A 20,676-nucleotide genomic window follows, 5' to 3' on the forward strand; every position below is an offset into this window, starting at 1 on the left:
CCTCATCAGCCAGGCTATCTTGAATCCAGTGGCAAAGTGAGCAAGGGACCCATGTCTGGGCATACCCTGCCAACTTAGCGCGAACAAAGCGATACCAAAGGGGATGATGGACGGAGCGTTTGAGCAAATCAATCACTCAACCCCAGTCAACTGATCTGGGTTTAATCTCAGTGCAGCACTTATAAATACCACTGTGTTACAGTTGCAATGGATTTTGCAAGGGAATGACTATGTTGCATATATTTATTGCTTTGTGACATATCAGTATTTAGCATAGCTTTTACGCCAAGCACTACATAAACAATGGCACACTTGATCTACCTGTTATATCTCTTCTGTGGGGTTTGGCAAACCCACCAATTGCCATTGGTTACTATCTGTGGCATTCAGAAATGCTGGCTTCTAATTGGTGCATTTCTATTGAAGTCCCTCCTTTGTGTGTTTAGCTCTCTTTCTGGCAATTTTACTCAGAAAGTATTTTGGTCGACCACCACACATTACAGCGTGTGATGGCCTATCTTCTTTCCTCCCATCTGGCTATTGCAGGTAAGGCAATGTTTTGTTGGGGGAGTTTTAATAGCGCGAATCTGACCCGAAGGTCACCAGTTACGTTATAAAAGGACACATTCATTGTTTGGTAGGCACAGGGAGATTAAGTGATTTGCCCAGATACCGCATTTCTACCCTTTTTATTCTTTTGCATTACTGTACTGTTGGTTTTTAAAAGTCTATATCTGGTAATGTTTCCTTTTCATTTTCAATGAAGTGGCCAGCTGTGCCCCCTCCCCTGCCTCGCACTTACGTGCCAGTTCAAGCTGATTACCTGAGATGTTCTTTCTCAACTGTTTTTCCAGTCAGCTCTCTGCACCTCAAAAACGGAGAAGCTCTTACCTTAAGCAAGTCTACTTAAAGCATCTGTATTTATGATTAGGCAATCACACACCATTGTGAACTGTATCAATTTCAAAGTCTTCAGAAGGGAACAGTCTTTCTATTACTTTGAAAGAGAATCTTTCTGCTTACAGTGAGACTGCAATAAACAACCAGTGATGAACGGATGCTATCAGTCACAGCCCCATTTCAGTCTATCATTTTTCAACCACCATGCCACTATACACAGATTCTTGCCAACACACTCAGAAGAACACCAAAAAAAGGATTGGTGTTCTCCATCAAGGATGGAAGGCAGTCTATATATAATTACAGACTACATGAGTTGGTAGTCAACATTGGTTTTATTGGAGAGTCAGCCCCACTTTTAGTAGACATAAGTGCCACTATTAACGTCATGAATGAGGTTAATTTTGCCAAACATCCTCTTATGCCTGACCTTTAGCATGCCAATGTGCGCATTTATGTATATGACTTTAGAAGACCACTTAAATGTCTCAAGGTTTTTCACACTGAGTTCACACAAGGATCTCACTCCACTGCTGTAGGCTGTAGAGGAAGCTGTTGTTGGCATCACGTCCTGAGCTTCAGGGTGGCCATCTATGTAGAATGTTTGCAGATACCTTGCAGTATTAGAGACACATTGACAACTGAGGGCCAAGGTGATGTGGGAAAACAGTTTCAGGGCATACGCAAGTTTTTGAAAATAAGACAAATTCGGCTTTTTGTAGATGAGACAGTGAAACCACGCAGATCAACACTTAAGAGGCATCTAATTTACCATAAAAAAATAAGGCGAGAAATACATCATCGAACCAGTGGAGGTGCTGAACCCATAGGTCTCTCCATCTGTCCCTGTACCCAAACAACAAGCTGAAGGCAAATTGGTAATTTAACAAGGGAAACGGTTAGCGCTGAGAATTCAAGATATGACTGCCCAGTTAAATGGAGCCCACATGTTTTCCAATCTTGACTTGCTCAAAGGCTAGAGGAAGGATCAGGCTAAATAACCTCTGCAACTCATTGTGATTTATTTTATACAAGCGCCTCAGTTTTGATGTTGCCAAGGTATTCCAAGATGGATTATGGAGAGTCATACAAGGAATACCCAATTACTTGAGCTATTGTGACAACGTACTACTTATTTTGCAAGAAAAAAAGTCTTTGTCCTGGCTTTGGTTCCCACACCAGAATTATTTTTTCTGTGGAAGGGGAAACTATTTCAATCGAACCACCACTGCCAAACAAGACTTGACAATATTTGTACAAGGATGCCTGAAGAAGGAAATCTTGTATATTATGACCCCTTCATACACACTGAACTGGTAGTTGATACAGCCATGTTGGTTCAGAGTCCATTCTTATTCAAACACCTGTGGCTCCTGAAGCCTTTTGATGGGTTGTTGCATGTTCCAGGCCCAGTGAAGGCCTGCTCACAATGAAAAAAAGGAAACCTGCGAACACTTCCATCAATTTCTGCATGGTAAACGTTTCCGTGTCATAATCTATTACTAAGCCCTACTCTGCACCTTTGGAAACCACAAGGTAAAAGTCGCTCTACTGAAAGAGGGATGTGGACTTTAGATTTCCCCTCATCGTGTTGAAAAGCAAGCCTTTTGTACCTGATGCATACCTTCCCTATGTTTTTGACAGTTTTAACCTTTCTCACTGATAAAATTATACCTTGTCTGAACTTTACTGAATGATCCCACCCTATGGCCAGCAACTAACCTCTTGGAGGTGCAGAGGTAGACATGAGCTTAGCTTGGTCAATAAGATTAGGGGGGGTGTGAGCTTCAGATTTCCCACAATTATGCTGGCATATAGGGGTCAGTGCACCGCGGGGGCCTGCGGGGGCCTATGTCATGCCACTGATAGGGGTCTATTTACCAAATTCTCACACAAAGCAGCAGCCACAAACGCACTGCTATGTGAGAAGGACAGCAGGAGTGCGCCATATTTACAGAGATATTGCACTCTCCTCCCCTCTCCCTAGCGCCAGCCCACAATCAGGTAGCCGTGCACTACACACACACACCTTTGCAACATAGTGCAAGGATGGCTGCATGAGTCTAATATAGGTTATTACTGGAAGGATACCTTTCCAATTCAAAATACAATGTTTAGACTGCTTGCACCCACGGCTTGGCCTCCACAGTGTGGGCTATAATGTAAATGCTGGTCGCTGGTGATTGTTAATTAATTTCCGAGCTCTGCGGACCAGAAGGAGAGAGTCAGGCCCTCCCCCATCTGTCGATTGCAGATCAGGCATTTTTTTGTGTGGTTTTAATAGCGTGAACTGGACCTGAAAGTCACCAGTTACGTTACACAAGGACACATTCATTATTTGGAAGGCACTGGGAGATTAAGGGATTTGCCCAGAATCAACCATGTGCTCGCTGCATTGCGGGCCTTGTAGTTTGGCCTTTTAACAGTTTCATCATGGGCTCAACAAGAAATGTGTCTTTCTTACGTGTCTTAGCACGCAGGATAATTTGCTGCATAGCCAAAAACTTATAAGGTCCCAAAGGTGAGACCGATTGCATTGCAAATGCTTGTTTAAATATGACTAGGTGCTTTTGCCGGCTTTACCTCACACTACGTGACGCAAGGCCAGCACAAACCCTTGATAAATATGGCCCTCACAGTCTAGTAAAATGAGAGACTTTGATTATAAATTTGAGAATTAGAGAATTGAGTTAGAGAATTGCAAACTATGGTCCATCTCAAAAGCCTTTGGAGTCCCCGAGCTTCAATAAGACATTTCTGAAGATGTGGCTAAAGAATTACACAGGACAATTAATGCCATCTTTGTGAATAAAGGAGGCAAAAGGTCAAATCTGACAAGACCCACAGAGTTGCCAACATCAATAGAGAAAACAGAGTGCAAACAAATAAAAAAAAAAGATCAAGCCCACTGTTCATGGAATGAAGGTTATATGCAGGGGACCTGTTAGAGTGATGGGCTCATGCTGGGCCCAGTGGCCAAATCTCAGTAGGCCTGGTGAAGGCACTGTGCACCAGGCCTAATGGTGCGCCTGTATCAAGTTTGAGAATAGGGGTAAACATCGTCAAAACTGGTGTGGTGTGGGGATGGGGGGGTTCTCCAAGGTGAAATGCGGCTGCCCGAGGCCACCACAGGGGGCCACTCCAGAGGGCAGCCCTGTAGTGGCATCGGGCATCCACCCCCACTCCTTTCTCCTCCCCCCATCTCTTGGGGGGGTTGAGCCTAGGGAGGAGTTCCCCCTTTGGGTCGCGGGTGTCCCGCATCACGTCTGGTGCGCGAGGCGGGGTGAGGGGTACTTAGGTGTCCCCCGCCCCCTCCTCGGCCTCATTTCGCACCGGACACGCCACGGACACCACTCTTCCTCCACGCTCTCGCCACGCTTGCTTTGCAGTGAGTGCTTGCTTGCTCCCCCCATGCTGGAGCTCCCCAGCTAGGGTTGCAGACGGCGGGGCGGCCCAGCCTAGGCGGGTTGGCTGCCGGGGTCTGGGGGGGAGCGGGCTTCTGCCTTGAGGAACCCACGTCGTGGGTCTGGTGCCTAGAGGTACAGAGTGCCTGGGGGCTCGCCCGGCCGGAGTCAGCGTGCCCTCGGGCCTGCATGCTGGAGAGGTGGTGGTTAACTTAGAGCTGCCACTATAGAGCTGGGGTCCAGTGTTCGTGCCTCGGCACCGGCTCGACATTGATTATTTATGGCAAATTATGATTGTCAGGGCCTGCCCCCCGGTCGCCGTGGTTAGGCTGTGTGTACAATTAGGGGGTTCTCCCACTGGGACCCTGCCCTGGCGGTTGTCGCGGTTCGCCCCCAAACCAACCCCAGCGCGTGAGCTTACCTGGCTCTTGCCTCGCGTCCCGATTCCCAACCTGGTGCCTGGTTTTAGTAGGGGGCTCCGTGAGGGGGGGGGTGGCTGGCTGGCCGGCCCGTGGCACCCCCACGCACTCCCTCCTTCCCCGGTGTTCGGCGCTTCTGCTGCGGGGAGGCAATGTCACGGCAGATGGTCACGCTCCAGCGATTTTGTGGCTCAGCCGCTTCCTCGCTGGGGGGTGTGTGTGTTGACTGGCCCGGCTCCTAGCTGGCCCATGTGCTGGTCGGGGGTGGGGCGCCCAGACCTCCGTCTTGTGCCGCCCGCCCCAGGGAGTGCCTCGGGGTGGTGCGGTGGGGAGCCTTTTACCACTTTGCTGAGGGGCTGTAGCCCAGCGGTAGAGCGCATGCGGTACATGCATGAGGCCCCGGGTTCGATTCCCGATCATCGCCGCTTTATACCCGTGCGCCTACTGTGTCCTTGTGCCACGCACCAGTGCTTCTGAATGTTACGGATGCTCATTTGGCAGGGCTGGCAGAGCGTTGTTATCGCTGCTCGCAATACGGGCTTTCGATCCCCAGTGGGAGCTGGTAGCAGTTAGCCTTACCATGCGCTCCGGTTACCTCGGGGCCAGTCGCACTTGCACAACGGATCACCTTTGGGAGGCGGGTGTTGGCCTCCTCCCTGCCCAGAGCCCCGTTAGGTGCACGTACCCAGGGGCGGGGCTTGCGCGGCGGGCACCTCCTCCATGGGACAATTCCCCCAACCCCTGCAGTCGTGGGGGGACATTAGGCAGGGGAGAGAAATAGAAAAAAAAAATAATAATATATAATTAATAATAGTAATAAATAATAAAAAATAAAAAAAGGGTGGCTCAGTCTCCTTCCTAATTCAATGAAACTAGGTAGGAGAGCTAGGCCCACTTTCCGGTTGAGTCTCAGCCTCCCATCCTGAAGCGTAGGTGTCCTACGCCTGTGCTGGGTATGTCTCCTTTGCGCATGGTTAGATACTGGCCAAGGTTATTTCCTTGTGAGGGATTGGGATCAACCAGATGGGCAACGGGGATGCTCGCAGCACGACGCCGGCAGCCCGAGGTGGGCTGCAGTGGCAGAGGCACGCTCCGGGGCGGAGAGGTGCCAGGAGGAAGGACGCATTGGGGAATGCAATTTTAGGGTGTGCTTTTCGTCCGATCTCCTCCAGCTGGCGGAGCCACCCTTTAGAGACAGGGGGCCGACAATTGCGAGAGTGCTCCTCCTTTGGGTCTAAAAGGTAGAACCATGGACCCACGGGAGGAATGCTCACCGGACGCCCAGTCATCATCGCGGACACGAGATCAGGGGAGCTTCAGGGGGTCCCCTTGCTCTACGGCCAAGCTTGCAATATCTAGGGGGTGGGGGCCGAGGCCGGCCCGCTTAGGCCCAGGCGAATGCCACTTTGTGCCTCCTGGGACAGCAGCCTGTGCGAATGTATTAATTTATTTGTTTCCGTATGCAGGAGTAGGATCTGATGCCAGGCCCCTCCCTTCCTCGCCCCACTAGCATCCTCCTGCAACACACAGGTAAAGGGCAAGAGACACTAGAGGCAAGGAACACGATGGGGTCGGAACGCCTACCGCTTCATGCGTTGGGCGGGGGTGTCCTCATTAGGCCAAGGGCCGTGCGCCACATGGCCATGTTAACCCATACCTCCCCTCCCCCCCTGTGGTGACCAGGCCAGGTGGTGTAAGCCACTTCCCCCCTCACTCCACCTGCTTTGTTTTCCAGCTCATCCTGCGCTTCCGGACAATCCGCTGAGGTGCAGGAGTACAGCACCAGTCACCGGCCGAGGTGCTCTTGACGTAACAAATGGCGGAGTGCCTGCCGAGGGGGCCGGGTGGGGGGGCTCGGAGGGAACCTCCAGCTCTAAAGGGGAGAGAGTCAGGATGGGCAGGCAGGGACTGCTGCCGCGTCAGCGGCAGGTAACTCCTTCAGGTCCATTGGTTACCATCATCCCCTCACAGGGTTCAGCAAGTCCTTCCCCGACTACACGACTTCACAAGCATCGCCAGGAGGAGATTAGCGATCACAGGAAGTAAGTAGGGTGTGAGGGTCTGGGACCGAGCTGCGTAGGCAAAGGCTGGAAGCTGAGCAGTCACCAGCAGTTAGGTTTTGGCTGACAACTCAATTTCTCTTCAAGGTGGGCAGTCGAAGATCCATCCAGATGAATAGCCAGGGATCCCACCGCTTTTCTCAATGATGTCCCAGGTGGAGGATTCCCAGCCAGGAACCTCCCAAGATGCACAATTGTCGGCCGTCATGGAGATGGTCAGGGCCAAAGGAGTGGCTTGGGCCACTGAGCTGTTGATGTCACACAGCCCTGACGATTCTGGTATTGCCATGCCTGCACCAGGCACGGGTCAGGAAGCCGCTGAGGAGAACGGTCCCACCAGATCAAAGAGGGTCCGCAGGCCCACAGTTAAGGACTTTCCAGCTGAACCGCTGGTAGCTAGGAGCCGCACCGCAAGCACAGCGCGGATCCTGGCCGTGCCGTCGGCCGACGCTCCCCTGCCCCCCGCAGCCGGACCAGTGGCCCCCCTGGTCAGCGCAACACCACCCACTAACTTTGCCACCCGTGACGACCTGGGTAAGCTCACGGACCCGCTAACTTTATGTCGGAGGTCAGAGCTGGTCTCCTGGCGTTCAACAACAGCAATATAGCGAACTGTGGAGTTGGGCTAGCTAGCCCAGCATCTCCTGGGAAGGCACCAGGTGGCCCTTCAGTCACAAACGTTTGGGGGGTTGTGGGGGGGCAGCCATTGACCAGTGCTACCGCAGGGCAGCATGCAGTAAGGAGTCCCAGGGCCTGCGCCTGAGCCCGGGACCATTGAGCACTCTCCCCTCCCCGCCTGGGGGGACCTCCCGCGAGTTAGGCAGTGAGGTACGAGCAGAGACAGCCATCCCGCCCGCAGCACCATGCACTCCCCCGTGGTCCATGCAACCAACGCCACCCCTCCGCCTGCGTCCCGAGCGTCAGGCACCCCCTCTCCCCTGCGGCTCCGCCTCCTGCACTTCCTGCCCCCGCGCCGCTAGTCACGCTGGCCCCCCTGTTGTCCGGCTGAAGCTCATTAGCGTGGGAGGTGCCACTGGCGGCCAAGGAAGGGATTTGGAGGAGGGAATTTATTGACATCTTTACACTATTGATGCACGGGGCTGAAGGGGTTGATACCAGGAAAATTAGCGGTAAGGAGGAGAACAAGAAGGTTCGCTTCCAAGCTTGGCCTGATAAAAATATCAAAAGGTGGGGACAGGCCTTTGCCATCCTGGCAGCCGTTGTCATGGAATGGTACCCAGATCAGGTACCGGGGCTTTTCCAATACGCTGGCATCATCACCAATGAGGCGGAGACGAATGGCGGGATGGGCTGGTACAGGTATGATTGCGAGTTTAGGAAGAAGATGGCCATCTGTCCCGAACTATGGTGGGACCAGCTAGATGTGCGTCTTTGGGTCCAGCACATGGGCAAGGGCAGGGTTGAGGCTGAGGAGAAGCCTAGCTCCACCATGAAGAAGGGAGAGTCGAGCAAGGGCCAGAGGCAGGACAGGAAGGGGCAGTTCAACCAGCCCTTTCGAGGAGGCCGTGGTGGGGGCCAGAAGCAGGGACCCAGGAGAGCCTTCTATGGCACGTGTAGGCTGTTTAATGCTGGGTCTTGCTCCTGGGACAAGGCCTGTCGATTCTCTTGCAGCAAGTGTGGTTCCACACACTCGGCCACCTCCTGCACCAAGCGCGAGCACACCTCCATGCCCACCAGACATAACAAGTAGGTTCGGAGTCCGGGGTCCTCTTGCCGGGCCCACTCACCCCCCCAGAACAGCCCACTTGGCACCCCCCGAATCCCTCAACCTGTGAGGCCCTGGCCAAGGGCCCGTCCCCCGTGGTCACCGCCAACCTGCTACCACTACTAAGGGAGTACCCTAATGTGAAGCACAGACTGTCACTGGTCCAGTGGTTCATGGAGGGCTTCAGAATTCCCTATCTGGGGCCTTTGGTCAATAGGAATGCAGAAAACCTCAGGTCAGCCAGGGACCATCCCGATGTAGTAGGGGCTAAGATCAAGAAGGAAGCGGCCCTGGGGAGGGTGGCGGGGCCCTTCCGACACTCCCCTTCCGAACTTTGATGTCTCTCCCTTGGGGGTGGTCCCGAAGAATGAGCCAGGGGCATTCAGGCTGATTCAGCACTTGTCCTACCCGGAGGGGGATTCAGTGAACCACTGGCTTGAGGAGGGTTCGTGCTTGGTTTCGGACTGTTCGCTCGACATGGCAGTGGACATGGTCAGGAGGGCGAGCAGGGGAGCTTGGTTAGCCAAGGCCGATATTGAGCCTGCTTTCCGCCATCTCCCGGTCCACCCTGTGAGCCAGCACCTCTTTGGGTTCAAGTGGCTAGGTGAATTCTTCTACGACAGGTGCATGCCGATGGGGTGTGCGGTCTCGTGCGTCTACTTTGAAGCCTTCAGCTCATTCCTGCAATGGGCCCTCTCAGCAAGGTTCAGCGTAGAGGGGGTGACCCACTACCTGGATGATGTTTTGTTCCTCGGGAGTGCGGGAACACAGGAGTGCAGCAGGGGGCTTCAATGTTTCTAGGACCTGGCCAGACACCTAGGGGTGCCGTTAGCACCTGGTAAGATGCAGGGTCCTGCACAGGTTCTCATCTTTTTGGGCATCGAGCTTGACACAGTGACGGGCGTGTCTAGGCTCCCTGTGGAGAAGGTCCAGGCTTTGCGACAAGACATCCAGTCACTGCTGGGGAAAGACAAGGCCGCCCTGGGTGTCATCCAAAGCCTCTTGGGCAAGTTAAACTTTGCAGCTAGAGTCATCTTAGTGGGGCGGGTGTTTGCCAGGAGATTAGCCAGGGCCACAGCTAACATGTCTAGAAAACACCACCTGGTCAAGTTGGGGGCAGGCCTGAAGAATGACTGGGTCATGTGGGGGGAGTTCCTGTTGCACTTCAATGGGACGGTTATCTGGAGGGTCCCCTGGGTTGACAGTCCCGAGCTCAGCTTGTTCACAGTCGCCTCGGGAGGGAGGGCTTTGGGGCAATCCTGGGCGAGGAATGGTACGCACAGGAATGGCCCAATGCGTGGCGCAAGCACGGCATCACTTCCAAAATCACCGTTTTGGAACTCTTCCCTATCATCATATCCCTCCACTTGTGGCCGGCCATTTGTCTGATCGCAAGGTCCTTTTCTGGTCGGACAATATGGCAGTCGTGCAGACCATCAATGGGCAGAACGCCAAGCGCCCGCTGGTGCTTTGCCAGCTCAGGGAGCTCGCCAGAGGGAGCCTGCACTGCAACTTGGAGTGTAGGGCTCGACACATTGAGGGGGTTAAGAATGTTGCGGCTGATGCTCTCTCTCTTTTTCAGTGGCTCTGATTCCGGGAGGCCTGGCCGCAGGCGAGAGCGGAGATGACCCCCTTCCCCGCAACCCTCTGGAGGATCTTGGAGTGGAAAAACAGCTAAGGGCCATGGGGGAGCGGGCCTTGGCCCCCGGTACCAGGAAGCGGTACCTGGCAAACCTGACCTGCTTTAACAATGTGGCTGCTGTCTTAGGCCTGGCCGGGGTACCTGTACAGGCTTTCGTGGTGTGGGCCAAGAAACAGGGAAAGAGTCACTCTTGGGTCTGTGGTCATCTAGCGACGGTCAGTCACGATGCAAAGCTTAGAGGAGGACAGTACCCGACCAAGTCCTTTGCCATCAGGGCGGCTCTAATGGGGTGGGCTAGAGAAGAGCCCCGGGTACCAGACAACAGGTCCCTCATCACCTTTCCCATCCTGCAGGCCATGCTAGACGTCCTGGGAGGTGTCACCCTCTCGCCTTATGAGGCGTCCCTCTTTGCCGCTTCCTTTTGCTTAGCATTCTTTGGTGCTTTCCGGATCAGCGAGTTAGTGGCTCGGTCCAAATCTGATAGGCCAGGGGACGCCCTGGGCATAGCGGATATCCGGTTGTTGGATGTGTTAACGATCCACCTCAGAAGGTCAAAGACAGATCAGAACGGAAAGGGGGTAGGGGTGGTGCTACTGCCTTTAGGAGACCCCAAATACTGTCCGGTTGTCAGGGTCCGGGAGTTTGTTTCTCTTCGCCCAGCTGCACCGAGGTACTTATTTATTCACGCAGACCTTGTTCCCTTAACCATCTTGCAGGTAGGCAGGGTAATGGGTGCTTGCCTGTCTAAGGCCAGCCTTCTTCGGGCTGATAAAAAATATTCAAGCCACTCCTTCCGGATTGGGGTGGCCACCAATGCATTCTCAGCAGGCCTGGAACCGGCACAGGTCATGAAAGTGGGGCGCTGGGAGTCTCAGTGTTATAAGCGATACATCCGCCCCTGATGGGGCCTGCTTTGTGTTTAGGACTGTAACTTGCAGTGTCGTGTGCCACTTGTTTATGGTTTGGTGGTTGTAGTGCAATGTTTTACTGTTTGGTAATAAACTTTTGAGTTGAATCGTGTCCTTTGTTTCTTCAGAGTCACGTGTGTGGGTCATTGGGCACTCTGCAATCTCCCGGTTAGCCCGTTGGGCATTGATCAGGAACTGGATGCGGTGCTTCTCACAGACAAAGTTTGAGTGGTTGGGGTTCCCAGGGATGAGATGGTGCAGCCTCATGAACAGACTGGAGCACTTGCTAGCCACGTTGGGTGCCCCGCCCAAACTTTTGGTGATCCACCTGGGGGCCAATGACTTGACTGCATTGGGGAGGACCCTGCTCCTGCATGCCATGAAGACTGACCTGGGGGAACTGAGCAAATGCCTAGGTCAGTGCGAGCTCTTGTGGTCAGAGATTTTGCTGCGGAGGGTGTGGCAGGGTGCTAAGTCTGGCGAGGCGGTTGAGCGGTCCAGGAAACGGGTGAACAGCTCCATGCGCAAGTTCACTTAGCAGAGGGGCCTGGGATATATCAGACACAAAATGATTCAGGAAAGGGTCAAAGGGTACTTCGAGTCTGACGGGGTACACCTTACTCCGGTGGGGATGGACCTGTTCCTGATAGACTTGGAGGAGGCACTAGCACACAAAGGTTGCAGGTAATAGACTAGAGCAGTTGGTGGGGGGCCCGGTGGCGACGGTTGGAAGCATATGGGTACAGAACGGTACCGCTGCGTGGCACATGGTGGTGCCAGAGCCGAACCCCAGGAGCCTCGTAGGAGGTTCACGGATTCTATGTCGGCACCCTGTAGCCCTTCGGGCGGTTGTGGGCCTGAGCACCTAGGGGCTTGCCTAGCTACGCTCCGCCCAGAAGGGCATGAGTATAATGGACCTAGGGTGGTCAGGTGATCCGGGAAGGGGATCACCAAAAGGTGCAGTACTAAGTGGTTCGCCACGGTGCTGCTAGGCTCATCAGGCGGGCAGGTGGCGAGAAGGCTGTCTGTCCTTGGATCTCCCATAAGCTAACCCACCAGATTACATACCGTTGTATGTAATAAACCTGCAGCAGTTTTTCCCCAAGTATAACTTGTGTGGTGTGTTTCATTTGCGGGCAATTTTGCTGTGGGGGGGTCTGTTGCCATGATGGTGCTATGCGGCTGCCCAAGGCCCCCACAGGGGGCCACTCAAGAGGGCGGCCCTGTAGTGGCATCGGGCATCCACCCCCAACTCCTTTCTCCTCCCCCCCTTCTCTTGGGGGGTGTTGGGCCTAGGGAGGAGTCCCCCCTTTGCGTCGCGTGTGTCCTGCGTCACGTCCGGTGCGCGAGGCGGGGTGAGGGGTACTTAGGTGTCCCCCGACCCCTCCTCAGCCTCATTTCGCACCGGACGCGCTGCGGACACCACGCTTCCTCCACGCTCTCCCACCCTACCGCTTACCTGGCATGTTGGCAGTGGGAAGCACAGTTGAACTTTGTAATGCTGTACATTTTCGTTGCAGGCGGAGTTACAGGGCGATCTGGAAGCATATGGGTACAGAACGATACCGCTGCGCGGCACACTGTGGTGCCAGAACCGAACCCCAGGAGCCTCATGGGAGGTTCACGGATTCTATGTCGGCGCCCCGTAGCCCTTCGGGTGGTTGTGGGCCTGAGCAACCGGGGGCTTGCCTAGCTACGCTCCGCCTAGAAGGGCGTGAGTATAATGGACATAGGGTGGTCAGGTGATCCGGGAAGGGGATCACCAAAAGGTGCAGTACTAAGTGGTTCGCCACGGTGCTGCTAGGCTCATCAGGCGGGCAGGTGGCGAGAAGGCTGCCTGTCCTTGGATCGCCCGTAAGCTAACCCACCAGATTACATAACGTTGTATGTAATAAACCTGCAGCAGTTTTTTCCCAAGTATAACTTGTGTGGTGTGTTTCATTTGCGGGCAATTTTGCTGTGGGGGAGTCTGTTGCCATGATAGTGCTAAATATTTTTCCTTTGTAAACCCAATGTCAAGTATCTACTTGTATATGTGTTATAGTATTTGATGTGAAAATGCATTCTTATTTGAGCAACCTGAAATTCACAAATGAATTGCAAAACTGTGTCTGTCACCCTTTCTCAGCTGCACTGCTGATATCCTCTGAAATCTTGTAAAATGTCACAAACGTAATTCAAACTTCGTAATGAACCAATGGGAGTAAAGGCCATACTTTTTGAAAATTGGATCCTATCTCATGCACACTTGTGCTTAAGGATATTATTAAATTGGAGTCTTTGGATAGTTTAAATTTCAATATGGGCACTGCTTGAAACCAGACGTCCCAAGAGGAGAGGACTACAATGTACAACGTATTTACACCGAAGAAGATTACAGGGATGTTTCATACCTTTATAGAGAGTAAGCAAAGAACATTAAGCAAACAATCTTTAAAGTCTAGAATTAGAAGTCATAATGTGAGATTGGGTTAATGAAAGGCTGTGATCCGACATCAGAGCACCCTTTATTACATCGACCAACCCCTCAGCAGAAGCGACTGAGATAAAAGAAATATATAAATGAGCTAAATAGACGATGTGTATTGGAATCGGTGCAGTTGATTGTTGATTTTTTATCGTTTTTACAAATGTGTTTTTAATTAGATTACGACTAAAGAAAACTAATTCTGTTGTTTTAGAGTTGCATCTCTTTAGAAGAGGTGTGGCGCCGCGGCCAGAGTGACTGACTCGGAATCTGGGGATCACGGTTCATCCCCGGCGCCGGCGGCAGGTTAGCCCAGCGCCATGTGATTCTGGGCAATAGTTTACTTAATCTTCCCAACGGCCCCCAGCCCCTAGAGACCCTTACGGGTGATTGTTCGCACTTTACTAATGTGGATTATTTTTTATTTTTTTAATGGTGCTGTAGCCTAATCATACACGGGTCCCTATCATTAGACTGTTTTTTTTTACCACAAAGCATGGAACCATGTCAAGATGTTCCCGCCTGTTGTCTGAAACGAAAAGATTGTGCATATGAAATGTACCCACAGAGTAAATGATTGCCCTGCTGAATTCAATTTTAATTTCTTTCCGTAATTACAGTTAATGCCTTTTAAAAACTGTGCCACTTACTAATGGATGTCATGAAACCGGAATACAAATCCATACACGTGTCACTGAAATTCATCGTTGTCAATAGCAAGGCTCTTCGAAATCAACTAACGTTTATTTTGGTGGAACCAACACAGATTTTCTGGAATAAATCAATTTTAGGTGGAACCAATACATTTCTAAATTCCATTCAACAGTCATTTTCAACCTCACTTTATTTTCAGAGACTTTTTATAGCATGATGGTGTGCTTACTGTGTCCTGTAAGACAAGGTCACTGAATCCCCATTGCAACTTCCAAGGTTAGATGAAAGCTCTTTTTCTGAAGAAGTAATATCACTATGCTACCTGCTGGTGAAAATAAATAGTTCATTAATATGTCTTTGCTGCCTTGCGTATGGTGGGGAGGCGTTTCATAGGTGGAGCACTGAAGTTCCAAAGCATCCATCTGTGGATTTGACTAAACCTCAGATTTATTAAGGTGAGTAAATCTGGGATTGCACCAAAAAGCTACAGCTCCCTGCAGCAGGCTAAAAAGGAGAAATATCTTTATTCCTCTTCATTGCTTCCTCTTTTTATGCATGCTGCATTCTGCGCAACATATTGAAAGAAGAAATTGCTTCTAAGGATTGCATTTGTTCAGGAAGGTATCGTTTCCTACATACAAACAATCTTGCCTGTAACACAAAAACCCTTGCACCATGGTAAAAGGGTGCCCACATTGGCGCTAGGCAGCACACAATTCACTAGTGCTAGGAGACAGCAGAAATGTGCCATATCTTAGTAGATATGACTCATTCCTGCTGTCTCCCTTTCACACAACTTTGCTTGCTGCCCTCTGTTGCCTGAAATAATAGTAAATGTGCCCCAATGTGTAAAGTATTTAGGCAGTATCAAAACAGTAATTAAGTCAAAATGAAAAACAATAGAAATCCCATAACAAATTAGAAAATTAGAGCACAATTTAATAAACACGATGACAACAAACTGAGAATCAGAGTCGGAAGAAGTATTAACACCAAGAAAAGAAAGTGCCATTGATGGACCATGGTCAAGGTAGATGAGGACCTAAGTGCGATTTGACGCTGACTGTGGTGCAGCATGGGTTGGATACACCAACCAGGTTTATCCTGGTCAATGATTTTACCTTCTGACTTAGGCGCATTTGGTCCTAGTCCACCACAGGAGTAACCATCCAAAGCCCTCCAGGAGGCCAATTTATTCATGTTGAAAGAAGCACTGACACTTTACCCCTGGATAGCAGGGGTAAAGTGTACAAAGGTTTACAGTCAGCCAAAAACAGTCAAATTAAAGTGGCCTTATAGTTAGGTCTGGTAAGTATCTTTCTTAATGTTTTAAAAAATATGATTGTGTCTTAATGGGCATATGAAGTATACTAAATTATGTGATAATCGAACAGTATGAATTCGTTATCCATCTGAATCTATAGAATGCAAAATTTTGTTCTGTACGCTTTTAAGCATGATGTAAATGTTGTTTTTAACAATAATCTATGTAAGTATATATCTTGTTGTAGTCCTGAAGAAATTCCAAGGGAATAAATGCGTTGGCTGCAAGTTTTTTTGCATTACAAGCTACAATTTATTAAAAATAAAAAAAAGAATTGAGGAACACAAAGAAGATGCCCTCCTAAAAATTGGAACTGCCGACTACTTTATGATTTCCAATTTAAAATTGACAGATGTATTCAAATACTTGTACAGCCAGAGATATATATAGGATTTGGCACTAGTTTTAGGGTGCTGAGCATCTATAGTTACTGTAACTTGCACCCAGACCATGCACTGCTCACCACCTCACACATTGCATTGTTCATAACATGGGCTCTAAATCCATGGAAAGGCGCCTTATTCACTGATCCTCTGTTGCACCCATGATAGCTCTACACTAATATTGGAATTCCAAGACTTACTGGCCACGCTGAGTCCAGAAACACAGGTTGCTACCAGTAAAAGTGGGGAAAATGGACTGATAACCTACAGCAGCCATTGTGGAAAAGGAAGTTTACCAAAGAGAGGGTACACATTACCTAATTGCCCTATGCCCCCACTTATAATAATAATCTACCTGTCTGCTGAATCTTGTGAGTAATACACACTGATATAAATAAAGTCACAGGAATATAGAGTTGAAAGCTGTATCACTCTTTAAGCATCTTTTACAGGTGTAAACACCCAGGTGCTTGGATCACACATGCCACAGAAACTTGAAGAAAAGGCCTAACTGCAGCCCTGCATATTCTTGAAGCTAAGTGAGAAGTGTATTTGAAGACAAAAGGAGAATAGGGTTTTGCCTGTTGTTTCCACATGATTGGACATTGATCGTCATGATGACATTAGAATCAGTTTATGATCAGATGAGATATATGCTGGTGTCTATGGGCTGCAGTTAGTTAGCACCATTCGAACTATATATGTACATTGAACACCACACACAGGCAATAGCAAAGATCACAGATTGCCTTCTGACACTGTTCTCAGCAGCCTTTTTAAAATAACCAGATGCACTCCCTTTCTATCGACACCTACTGATGTTGAAAGCATCAACAACCATCGCCCTGAGTGAGACTCCCTTTGGGAGTCTCAAGCCATAATGAGCCCAAAATTGTGCTGTAAAAGGGCCAGATTTACAAAGGTTTTGCATCTGGTTTGCATCTGGTTTGCCATACTTTTATAACGCAGACCTATGCTTCACACACACAGACATGTTTGCGCTGGTAAGAGAAGAGGAGAGTGCCTTATATCTGTAGATATGGTGTTTTCCAGCTCTCTTCCTGTCTTGCCACACAGCGCAACAACTTTGGGTGACTAGCGGTGTTCCATGACAGTTTTGTAAATCTGGGCCTAGGAGTTTTCACATGAAGAACACACATAGCGGCATATTCTCAAGAACGTGTGATAACCATTGCAAAAGTAACTTAACACAACCTTCAACATCGCAGTCTATCGTGGGAAATTTACGCCGTGTTAACCAAGTATTCACAACATGGCAGTACCATGTGATAGTCACCGGATAACGCGTAAAATGGCGGTGTTAAAAGCAATGCCATGCCGCAAAAATGCAAAACATGAACGCAAAAAAATCTGCATTGAAGCCAATCGTGATACAAAAAGCAGCAACAACCAGCGTCAGGCCTACAAATCCCACACGTCTGGTGAAAAATGCACTATAAAAGCTACAAAAACAACACACCAGAAACAATCCAAAGTGCGTAGCAACATGGATGCACCCTGACCTAGCGCAGAGGCCAACGTGAACCCCACAAGCCCCACAGACCACCAACAAGGAACAACGGGGTCGGGGAAGGCCAAGGAGAAGAGGGACAGCAAGATGGGGTGCAGTCCACAGGAAAACAAGATTAGCGTCACAAAAGTGACAGAACACTACTAGCAACTGACCCACAATCAGACTACCTTGAATGCAGCCGGAGTGTCGAGGAGGCCAATGGAGGAGGCCAAGAGGCGCTGGCATGACGTGAAAACCTAAACCAGGCACAAAGCCACTGCCAACAGGAAGGCAGCAACGGCGACAGGAGGAGGGAGTCCTGTGCCACAGGAGGAGCTGGAGGAAATGGAGGCCAGTCATCAGTGTGGAGACGGTGCAAGGAGGTTGGAGTATGGACACAGCTCGAGAGGACCTGACACAACAACAACAGGGTGAGTAACGACCAGGGACTGGGGAGACGGAGGGAGATGGGCACAATGGCATGCATGCACATGTAAGTAGAGCACAGTGCACACCCACAATGACCAAGGATAATGTCCCTCATCTCTGTGGCACACTGCAGTACACACACATAGCACTCACAGCACATCCCATGACAATGTGGCACAAACTGCAACACCAACACTGCAGAAAAGGGGAAACAACTGGCTCCACTCATGCGCAGAAACATGTCAATTACATTTGACAGAGCAGGGAATTGTGAGATGCATATGTACGGGTACAACCTCACATCCGTCATGTAGTCCAAATGTCCACTGTCCCCCCCTCAAATTGCCAGCACCGCCCAAACAGTCACAATGTACATTGTCGCACAGTCTGCATGTCAACAAGAACAATGCGCCAACATAAATGTCAACATAATGTCAACATGCATCTCCCCTTCACATTGCAGAGGGACAAAAAATACCTCCAGCAGGTCAGACCAGACAACCCATCAGTAATGCCGGAGATGACAACCACACCTTCGACACCGACGCAATACCACAGCTCATGGGCATTTCAGGCAACACACCCCCAGCAGCAGGGCAGCCAAGCTACATAGAGGAGACCACAGCCCCTGCACAGACCACACAGCAGGAAGCACCCGCCACCAAGGCTGGCTCCCAAAACTTCACCGAGGCATACATCGCATTCCAATGCCAGGTGTCAGAATTCCAAAAGGAGGTGGCCGAACAGGTGCGGGTGGGGTCAGAGCTCATGGAAGCCGAACTACATCACATACCGGGTGTCGAAGTCCCATCAGGGACCACCTACACCCCACAAAGGAGACCCACACTGCGACAGAGACACATGCATTTGCACATTTCCTGTACTGAACTACGCCCAGAGGCCCTTAAATACCATCCACACACCCACGCTGGTCCTCCGTACGATGGCCCAGTACACCCCTCTTACGTATCGAGTGGCTGACGACAAAGCTACATCTGCAAGCTCTAACCCGCTGTCTGTAATGACATGGTTTGCGTCCGCTGTACACAGCACAATGTGATGTTGTAGGGCCCGGGGCCCTCGTGCACACATCAGGAACACACGGACACATGCAGATAGTTTTTGCAACTGGCTACGGGCACGTGCACCCGACCCCTTTATTGGTAGGTTCACATGTACAGCCACGCCTGTGCTGGATGTGTGTGGGGTGAGTGCAAGCCAGCCCACAGGGAGTAGTTGGTGCTGGCAACAAATACAACAGTGAACACTATGAATATGGAAACAGACAACACCAGCAAGTCCAGAGGTCACACAATGAGCAAACAGAAGTGTCCGTGAGTTGCAGTGCACTGAGGTTGGGGCACTATAGCTGAGTGTGCTCATGTGAAGAACATTTCTTGGATTGTGTCCCTTCTGGACATTTCTGATGCAGCTGCAGTGGGGCGGTGCCACACCTGCATCATCTTCCTCATCGTCGTCCCAGTTCTCCCACACTGCCTGAGGTGACATTGCTGCTTCAGCTCTCCACAGCACATAACCAAAACAGTAATGGACAATGATTCGTGGTGCACTGAGTTAGTGGCACCTGGAGTGCTGAGCAGGGGATCAGGCAAAAGGATGGCATCCACGAGCAACTCTGTCAGTCTTCCAGTATGACTGTTTCGACACTGGCAGTTGGCGGTTGGAGTTGGTCCGGGCGGTGGTGGCGTGTGCCTCCTGCGGTGATGCGAAGTCCAGGCCAGTCAGGACTCGATTTGATGTGTGAGCCCTGGTGGGCCACAGTTGTGGTCAGAGGCAGGGGACAATGCAGGGCCACAGACACATGGCATTGTTGACCCCAAAGCCATCGCCTCAGAGGCCATCCAATATCTCAGAAGAAGGGGACCCGAACCTTACCAGCACAGAATTAGTGGCCCCCGATGCACAGTGGCTGGCACAGGCACCCCACCATGGGACGGTGACTTGCGGTGCACTGAGGTAGGGCCACGCGGACTGAGCGGGTCCTCATCGATGTCCAAGGTGAATGGGGTGGAGGGCTGCAGGGGACAGTGGAGGGTGTCCTCCAGGGCATGATGCAGAGGGCAGTAGCTGTCCGGAAGCAGCAAATGGAGGAGTGGGATGCTGCAGTCTTGTTTTCACCACCATTTAGGTATCAGCTACATGACGATGATGACAACCACCAGTCCATAGACTCAGCCGCCACCAAACTTCAACCAGAGTGTGTCCATGGCTGTCGGGGAACAGACTTAGTGGCACCGGGGCTGGGAGGGGATACAGTCTGCGATGATGCCGGTACAATGATATGCACTCCGCCATTGCTAAATCAAGACTCAGTCCCAAATGTGTGACCTACTCGACCTCAGTGTAGGCCGGAGGCAGCGGTCAGCAGTGGCCCACAGCCACGTGTCGTTGACTCGCGATGCACAGAGTTAATGACACCAGGACAGTTGTCAGTAGTGTTAGATCACCCCCGTAACTATGATCCTATTCCCTCTGGACTGCAACACGTCATCCTCTTACACCTCCCCTTGCGTCCACTGATATGTACTCTGTGTGGTAAATAATTTAATTACCGGTACTTAATTTGATGCGGAAAATCTATAACAATAGCTCAGTAAAATAAGAGGCAGAATCCGTGGTATTAGAGGTTCGGAACGGGCTTTATTCCAAAATCAATTCGAATTGAGGACTCCATATTCCATCACCACGAAGGTTCAGGAAGTGAAGGACCAACTTTATTGACAAGTAATCATTTTTATACAATAGGCATTACAGTGAAACAGATGCAGGAGGCGTAACAATTGATAACTAAGATAAAAACATACATGCGTAGTTAAAGTGGGTGTA

This window comes from Triturus cristatus, chromosome 5_2, assembly GCF_964204655.1.
Source record: "Triturus cristatus chromosome 5_2, aTriCri1.1, whole genome shotgun sequence".
Taxonomy (NCBI): domain Eukaryota; kingdom Metazoa; phylum Chordata; class Amphibia; order Caudata; family Salamandridae; genus Triturus; species Triturus cristatus.